This window comes from Miscanthus floridulus, chromosome 6, assembly GCF_019320115.1.
Source record: "Miscanthus floridulus cultivar M001 chromosome 6, ASM1932011v1, whole genome shotgun sequence".
Lineage (NCBI taxonomy): Eukaryota > Viridiplantae > Streptophyta > Magnoliopsida > Poales > Poaceae > Miscanthus > Miscanthus floridulus.
This window is the reverse complement of record NC_089585.1, coordinates 97,479,459-97,488,910: the sequence shown is the minus strand read 5'-3', so window position 1 is coordinate 97,488,910 and position 9,452 is coordinate 97,479,459.

Genomic DNA, 9,452 nt, shown 5'->3' with positions numbered 1-9,452 from the left:
ACGCGGTTTCCGTCTCGTCTGACGGGGACCCATACCGCCACCAACCACTCTAGGTCCAAGCGTATGGGCCTGGGTCAAAACTCTGACACCAGGGAAGAGACTGGCATGCCTCGATGTAACCTGTGGCCATGATGGGCCAGACCTGGGTATTCACATCAAGAACAGTGTCGAACGTGCTAGTGCTGTTCTGCGTAACCCTCATACGGACGCTGACAGGCCGTCAGTTCACCACGACGTCCGTCAGGACGGAGTGGAACGCCATGACCGGCAGATGACGACTGCGCATGGCGCTAGTGATGAACAGGGTCACGACATGAATACATCCTTGTTGACATCTACAGGATCAGCGGGACCGACATGAAGGAGAAGAAGGACCAGGCAATTCTAAAAGCCTTCTTCTCTCTCTCGTTCTTCTCCTTTTCCTCCACTGTAACCCGCGCTTTTCCTTCACCTATAAAAGGGAAAGCAGGGTGCCCCATGAAGGGGGCCGAACAGAAATCAGAACACAAGCGCACGACACGAGCTCATGGCTGAGCGACAAGCGAGCTCTCAGCACCCATTCACTCCTTCGACTAGAGACTTGGGATCCTCTCCCTCTCTCGCCTGTTTGTAACCCCTACTGCAAACTAAGTGTCGGTAACACGAGCAGCAGCGAACTGGACGTAGGGACGTTTCGCCAAAACCTGTATAAACCCTTGTGTCCTCCAAGCACACCATCTGAGCTAGACGCGCAAATACAATTTTACTCGTCGGTGGTCCAAAAAACCGATACTTGGCACGCTAGGTAGGGGCTTTTTGTATGTTTCGACGTCCACATCAGGCCTCGAATGGCAAGTCACGGCGTCAGCTAGGTCTCGGGCACGCACATGCGCTTTAGAAACCTGGACTTCATCATTACGGCGGAGGGCGAGTTGGCGCAAACTCCCGACGCTGCCTAACCTCTCCACTCTACAGGCCTCGACGCGATCGCCGAGGCTCTTGAGGAGCTGCAACTGCACACACCGGAGGCCTACGCCCCCGGGAGCGACCAGCTCCTCGGCTTCGATTATGGGAGGCTAGAGCGCTAGCTCAGCGCCTTCCTAGGACCCTAACCATCCCGAGAGGACCTGGGCCGCCTCACCTTATCGTTCGCCAATGCCATGACAACACAAGTGAGGGAGTCATACCTCATGCACGAGACCGATCAAACCTGAAATGCAAATGCAATCTTGATCAAAGACAAACAGAAGATGGGAGGAAGAGAAGAGAGAGAAGAGAGAGAAGGGAGATGATCTTGAGTTTGGCCAGAATGTGGAAGAGAGAAGAGAGGGAGGAAAAAGGAGGTGGGCCGCGCCTTTATATGGGCCTGTCGCGCCAGGCACGACAGCACTGTCGCATCGGAGTCGCTGGCGCGACACGGCGGGCCCACGCTCCGCCACGCTAGCTCTGGTCAACCATGCACGCCCACGACTTGTCGCACCAGCGCATGTGCGACGATAACGTGGTACAGTCGCGTCAGCCGCGCTAGTGCGACTAGAAGGGTCTAACTGCACAAATGCTTTTTGGGAGCTGTTAGTATTAAAATATTTATTAAAAAAGGATTAAAATTAAAAAAGATTCCTGAAGTGATCTGCTTACATGGCTTCATGAGGATTGAGCTTTATAGCAATTAATGGTTGCTAGTGTTTGCCTTCATGTATATATATAGGTATATATATAGGATTAGGATAGGATATGCATATAGGATAAATTGTTCACAAGTTTCCTTAATTATATAATTATTATCTTTTATATGGTTTTGATGATCAGAACTTCATCTTTATGCGCCCTGTTTGTTTGGGTTTGTTTGGTTTATAAGTCGTACTTTTTTAGCCAACGAATAATATTTTTTTCTTAAACCAAATTAACTAACAATACTTTCAGCCATGACTTATCAGTTAAACAAGTCTAAACAAACAGGACGATGGTTGCAGGCATGGGTGAGAGCTCCGGCTGGCCGGCACCCTAGCTTAAAATATCAGCGTCCACCGTTGCAGGACCAGCCTGGGCTCTGAAACTCTTGGACTCTAAGATGTTTGATCTACACTAAAGTCTGTCGCATCTCGGACGTTCGATATGAGTTAGAAAGGCTAAACATAAGCTAATTGTAAAACTAATTACATATATAAAGATTAATTTATGAAACAAATTTATTAAGTCTAAGTAATTCATCGTTAGAACATATTTACTGTAGCACTATATTATCAAATCATAGACTAATCTATACCTTAATAATAAAGAGACAAAATTTCAGCCTATCTTTTTTATCTATTTATTTTTTTGTCTGTCTACCTCTCACTACCGGGTAATAGAGAGTTTATTCCCTCTAGACTTATATATGATCCGTGCTCATACAAGTTAGAATAACTCTTGTCTACCGTGATATGGAGTCTGATTCCAAAATATAAGATAACTACCGAGTAATGGAGAGTTTATTCCGTCTAGACTTATATATATAACTCATGCTCATACAAGTTAGAATAACTCTTGTCTAACATGATATGAAATCCGATTCCAAAACATAAGAAAAAGGAAATGTTATGAGTGAATTTTGAATATTTGTTTTATATACAGAACGCAAAGACATGAGATAGAGTTCAGGTACAGCATGCTTGGAAGATAAAAACAGAAACAAAAAGGAAAACGAAATAGGCTAGAAAAAGGAAACGTTACGAGTGAATCCTAATCTAAATATTCGGTTGCACCAGATTTGGCCATATAATTTTCCTACGTACGATGATGAAACAGAGACCGAACCGACGTCGCTCTCTCCTACTCAAAAGTCAAAACTGGCCAATCACGTAAGCATACACCTATTCAATTACGTGCATAAACAAATCACGTCATTTGCAGGTAACGAGTCTCCTATTTCCTTTTTAAATCACGTAGGCAACACTTTTTCACCCGTCAAGCTCATCCTTGACTCAGTTTGTTCCTTCGCACTTAATATTGTCCGATCAGACATAAAGTCCAAGCCGTTTACGATAATTTGTTTTTAAATTCTATAATTATTGTTTTGATCTATTGTTGTCTGGGAAAATTGTCTTGCGGAAATCTAAAATGATGGTTGTTTGCTGGCGAACATCCAGTTTTGAGCAGTTTGCCAGAAGATATTCTGGTTCGTTGAAATTAGGCCACATGACACCACGGCCATGTTTCAACCAGTTGAGGGGAGAGAAAATTTTGTTTTAAACATCCAGTGTCCCTGAGCCACACTTGGGTCTGCCCCCAAGCTGGTCTGGTTGGACCCCAGCGGAGGGGATGGCGGCACGGGAGGGGAAGGCAGCGCGGGAGGCTGCTGCCGGAGCGGAAGGCGCGGGCACCGCCAGCCGCGGCTCCACCATCCACGGACGCGAGGGCAGCCTCAACGTCATCCTGGAGCAGGTGTCACACCGGCCGCCCATGACGCTGCTGGGCGCCATTAGTGACCTTGCACTCGCGACGCCCGTGGCCAGTTCGTCCTCTGCCTCCTCCATGACGTGAGCTGGTCGGCGCGACTCTAGGCGAGGGCGCCCCGCTGCCTCCAGCGGGCCGCGCCTGTGCGCCGGTGGGCGAGGCCCGGCTGCCTCCACGGCGCCTCGCCGGAACGCCTGCGAGTGAGGCCGCCCCGTCGCCTTCATCGCGCCCGGTCGGAGGAGCTATGGGCAAGGCTGCCCCGCCACCTCCACTGCGCCCGACGAAGCTCGCGACCGCAGCCGGCGGAGCCGCGTGTCGCTCCCTTCCGCCGACCTGCTACTCCCCTCCGCCTTCCAGCCGCAGGAGCCCCACCTCCACCAGCCCTCGCCGCCTCCCGAGGACCCCGCGGCTGCCGAGGAGGCCACCATGGGGAAGCAAATCCGCGCGCTCGAGCGGACCTTCAAGGACCGCAACGTGATCCTCGACGCCCGCGGCCACGATTTCCTCGCCGTCTTCCAGGCCGTCGTGCGCCGCCAGGACGAGCAGCGCAAGGCCGCCGGCGCCTTCTCCTTCGGCAGCGGCCTCCCGCGCTGCCTTCCCCTCCCGCGCCGCCATCCCCTCCGTTGGGGTCCAACCTGACCAGGTTGGGGTAGACCCAAGTGTGACTTAGGGGCACCGGATGTCGAAAACGAAATTTTCTCTCTCCTCAACCAGCTGAAACCGGGCCACGGTGTCTTGTGACCTAATTTCAACGAACCAGAGTGTCTTCTGGCAAACTGCTCAAAACTAGGTGTCCGCCAGCAAACGACCATCACTTTGAATGTCCGCCGGACAATTTTCCCTTGTTGTTTTGGTCCCAAACGTCATGGACCAGAGCGCTCCAGCTACCACCTCACTTCGTCTATATGGCTTTTAATTAACATAGAGAAAATCAACAAGCAAATAAGGGAAGCTCGATGGGGATTGAAAAAAATCAAGCACCAAACCTCTTCTGTGGTATTCTTTCTCCATTTTTATTTACCCTTTTTTTCTTATTTTCACCATAAATATAAAAACTAATAATAAACAAATATTATGGTACTTGAGCAATTAGACCTCTTTCTTAATAAAATAGATAATTTCACCACTAACTTGGTAAATCATTGATGTAGTTTTAAATTAAAACAAAATTTATCTTATTACAACATGATATAGTCAATGGTCCAATTAATCAAATCTTAACATGAAATCTTGAGCAGTTTGTAGTCCAGTTTAGTCTAGACATATGTGACTAAGGTGAAAGACATTGTTGGGTATCGATATTAGGGATACTCAAAGCAATGAAGTTAGCGCCCACGCTGACTTCCCCGGATGGAGCAAGACGTATTAAAAGGTCTCACCCGACCCCAAGGCCACGGGCTCCGTCTCGCCGACCTCGAGGCCGTGGGCTCCGTCTTGTCCGACCCCTTTGTTGCGTGCTCCTTCTCGTCTGACCTCGAGGCCGTGGGCTCTGTCTCGCCTAAGGCCGCAGGCTCTGTCTCGCTCGACCCCTTAGGTGCAGGCTCCGTCTCGCTCGACCCCAAAGACGCGGTTTCCGTCTTGTCCGACGAGGACCCATACCGCCACCAACCACTCCAGGTCCAAGCGTATGGGCCTGGGTCAAAACTCTGACACCAGGGAAGAGACTGGCATGCCTCGATGTAACATGTGGCCATGATGGGCCAGACCTGGGTATTCACATCAAGAACAATGTCGAATGTGCCAGTGCTGTTCTGCGTAACCCTCATACGGACGCTGACAGGCGCGTCAGTTCACCACGACGTTCGTCAGGACAGAGTGGAATGCCATGACCGGCAGATGACGACTGCGCATGGCGCTAGTGATGAACAGGGCCGCGACGTGAATACATCCCTGTTGACATCTACAGGATCAGCGGGACCGGCATGAAGGAGAAGGACCAGGCAATCCTAGAAGCCTTCTTCTCTCTCTCGTTCTTCTCCTTTTCCTCCACTGTAACCCGTGCTTTTCCTTCACTTATAAAAGGGAAAGCAGGGTGCCCCATGAAGGGGGGCGAACAAAAATCAGAACACAAGCGCACGACACGAGCTCATGGCTGAGCGGCAAGCGAGCTCTCAGCACCCGTTCACTCCTTCGACTAGAGACTTGGGATCCTCTCCCTCTCTCGCCTGTTTGTAACCTCTACTGCAAACTAAGTGCCGGTAACACGAGCAGTAGCGAACTGGACGTAGGGATGTTTCGCCCAAACCTGTATAAACTCTTGTATCCTCCAAGCACACCATCTGAGCTAGACGCGCAAATACAATTTTACTCATCGGTGGTCCAAAAAAACCGATACTTGGCACGCTAGGTAGGGGCTTTTTGTGTGTTTCGACGTCCACATCAGGCCTTGAATGGCAAGTCACGGCGTCAGCTAGGTCTCAGGCACGCACATGCGCTTTAGAAACCTAGACTTCATCATTACGGCGGAGGGTGAGTTGGCGCAAACTCTCAACGCTGCCTAACCTCTCCACTCTACAGGCCTCGACCATCAAGTCCCAAGTGTTGGTTGATTTTGTTGCAGAGTGGACCGAGGTCCAAATGCCACCAGCAGTCATTGACCGAGAGTATTGGATGATATACTTCAATGGATCACTGATGAAGAAAGGCGCTGGTGCGGGGCTAGTCTTTGTTTCACCCCTAAGGGTACATATAAGGTACATGGTTGGCCTCCATTTCCCCTCCAACAATGTGGCTAAGTATAAGGCACTCATCAACGGACTACACTTCGCCATCGAGTTGGGTATCTAATGGCTTGATGTCCGGGGTGACTCCCAGTTGGTCATCGACCAAGTCATGAAGAAATCAAGCTACCACAATGCCAAGATGGCTACGTATTACCAAGAAGTCTGCTAGCTAGAGGACAAGTTCGATTGTCTCAAGCTCAATCACATCCCGAGATGTCTCCATGAGGCGACCGACGCGCTGGCAAAAATAGCGTTCGACCGAGAGCCAGTGCCGACGGGCATCTTTGCTAATGATCAGTATACGCCCTTGGTCCACTACGAGGACCCGAAATAGATCGGTGATGGGCCACCTACCCTAGGCTTGGGGCTAACCAGCCGATGGCTTCATCTGACCTTGAAGTCATGGAGCTTAACAAGGATCCAGCAATAGAGCCCGACCCTCTAGCTGACTGGAGGACACCTTACCTTGACTACCTCCTCCATGAGGCACTACTGATGGACAAAATAGAGGCTTGGCGGCTCGCGTGTCGTGCCAAGTCCTTTGTCCTTATTGAGGGTGAGCTCTACAGGTGAAGCCACACTAGGATCCTGCAGCACTACATCCCCATCAAACAAGGGAAGCGGTTGATGAGTGATATCTATGGTAGGGTCTGTGGGCACCATGCCACAGCTAGGACCCTGGTCAGAAACATATTCCAACAAGGCTTCTGCTGGCTGACCGCAGTAGCCGACGCTGAATAGATTGTGCGTGCCTATGAAGGGTGTCAATACTATACTCAGTAGACCCACCTATCAGCCCAAGCACTCCAAACGATCCCCATCATGTGGCCATTCATGGTCTAGGGGCTTGATCTGGTCGGACATCTCAAGAGGGAGCACGGGGGCTATACACATTGCTTGTTGCTAAGTTTACAAAGTGGATAGAGGCTCGACCAATCTCTGTGAGCAAGTCTGAGCAAGCCGTGTTGTTCTTCCTTGACATCATCCATCGTTTTGGAGTCCCGAACTCCATTGTAATGAACAATGGCACACAGTTCACCGGGAAGAAGTTCCTTCGATTCTATGATGAATACCACATCCGTGTTGATTGGGCCACTGTACCCCCGCACGAATGGGTAGGTCGAGCGCACGAATGGGCAGGTCGAGCGCACGAACGGCATGGTTCTACAAAGCCTCAAGCCTAGGATCTTCAATCGGTTGAATAAGTTTAGCAAACGATGGGTCGTAGAGCTCCCCACGATGCTCTAGAGCCTAAGGATGACCCCAGCCGGGCCACTAGCTACATGCCATTCTTCATGGTCTATGGTTCCGAGGCTATCCTCCCAACCGACCTCGACTATGGAGCGCCAAGGGTCAGGGCATACAATGAACAGGGAGCCGAGGTGTCCCTCGAGGATGCCATGGACCAGCTAGATGAAGCATGCGATGTTGCCCTCCTCTGCTCAGCCAAGTACCAGCAAGCATTGCGCTGGTACCATAGCCATAGAGTGTGGGGTCAAGCCTTCAACGTCGGGGACCTGGTGCTCCGTCTCATCTAGAGCAACAAGAACCGCCACATGCTCTTTCCACCGTGGTAGGGACCGTATGTCGTCGTAGAGGTCCTCTGACTAGGCACCTATAAGCTCAGGACCATCGACGGCGAAGTCTTCGTCAACGCCTAGAACATCGAACAACTATGTCGCTTTTACCCTTAAATCTACGAATGCTTTCTCTTATCGCTTTTGCTATCGACTCCTCGATCTTCAGTGACACCCGACCCTAGCAATGGCAAGAGGCTTAGGACCATCGACGATGAGGTCTTCGTTAATGCCTAGAACATCGAACAACTATGTCGCTTTTACCCTTAATTTACGCACGCTTTCTCTTATCAGTGTCGCTATCAACTCCTTGATCTTTAATGACACCTGACCCCAGCAACAGTAGGGACCGGGCCTCACTCAGGGGCTGATAAGAGCATATCTGTTCGGTAGACATTCTCTATGCCCACCCTTTCTCACATTAAGACCCAGAAGTGAGGGTTGTGGAAACAAATGCTGAGTAAAACTGGTCGGACCACAAGAAACTTACGCCCTAGCGGCTACATCATTTTTGCTCACCAGCATGATCAAAGTTTTTTGCCCGCACCCCGATCTTTTTAGCCTTAACTATGGAAAGAGTCAGAATGTATTAAAGAGTGTATCTACTCAGCAAACATTCTCTATGCCCGACCCTTTCTCATGTTAAGATCTAGAAGCAAGGGTTGCAGAAATGAACCCTAAGTAAAACTGGTCGGACTGCAAGAAACCTATGCCCCAGCGGCTATGGTGTTTTTGCTCACCAGTGTGATCAGAGTTTTTTCACCCGAACCTTGAGTTTTTTCAGAACGCATTAACCTTTTAAAACAAAAAGGAGAGAAGAGCTAAAAATTTGTTTGGCCATAACAAAATTTAAGAGCTTGTCCACTTATTACAAGTTCGCTGCCTGGCTTATCTACCTAACTAATTTCTTGGGGGGATGATCTCATCCTCTATCCCTACAGGTAAGTCCTATGCCAGAGGGGCCACCTCCTTCTAGATGTCATCTAGCTCGACACGAGAACCGTCATAGGTAAGGTGGGATATGGAGCTAAAAACACTCCTATGACCCATTTAGGCCCAGGAGTTCGAAGGCTGGCCCTCTAACGGGTTCATAGCCGCTTCGGGGCACCCTTTGATAGAGGGGTGGAAAGGGATGGGCCCACTAGCAGCCAGTATCTGGGCGCACAAGTGCCGTGGGCATCCTAGCCCATGTTTGAGTCTTGGTCAAATCCTAGTCCATGGTTTTTCCTCGGAGAAAGGCAACAAGCCCTTGGGACCTGTCAAATAGACCTGAGAACTATATGGATTGGCCACTGAGAATCTAGATTCGGTCACCAGCTGACCCATGCAAGACCCCCACGAATAGGAAGATAGGGCCCCACTTAGACTAGCCCAATAACAGCTCACCAGGCACCATATTTCGTCCATCAAGGAAAAATGTAGCACGGCTCAGCCCCTCTGTTTTATCGAAAAAATGCTTGAGGGATGATGATCACAAAGACAAGCCAACCCTCGACTGGACCCCTGCAATGCGTGGGGGCTCGAGGGAAGTTGGACTCACAAGAAGACCGAATGCGCGGTCATAGGATGATGGCTCATATCCAAGGGAGGGGTACATCTCCTCAATCTTTAGTGAAACTTGACCCCAACAACGGCAAGGGGTTGGGCCCCACTCGGGGCCTGATAAGGGCTAACAACAGTCGCTGTGCTTGACCCTTTCTCACATTAAAAACCTAGAGGCAAGGTTTGCAGAAACGAG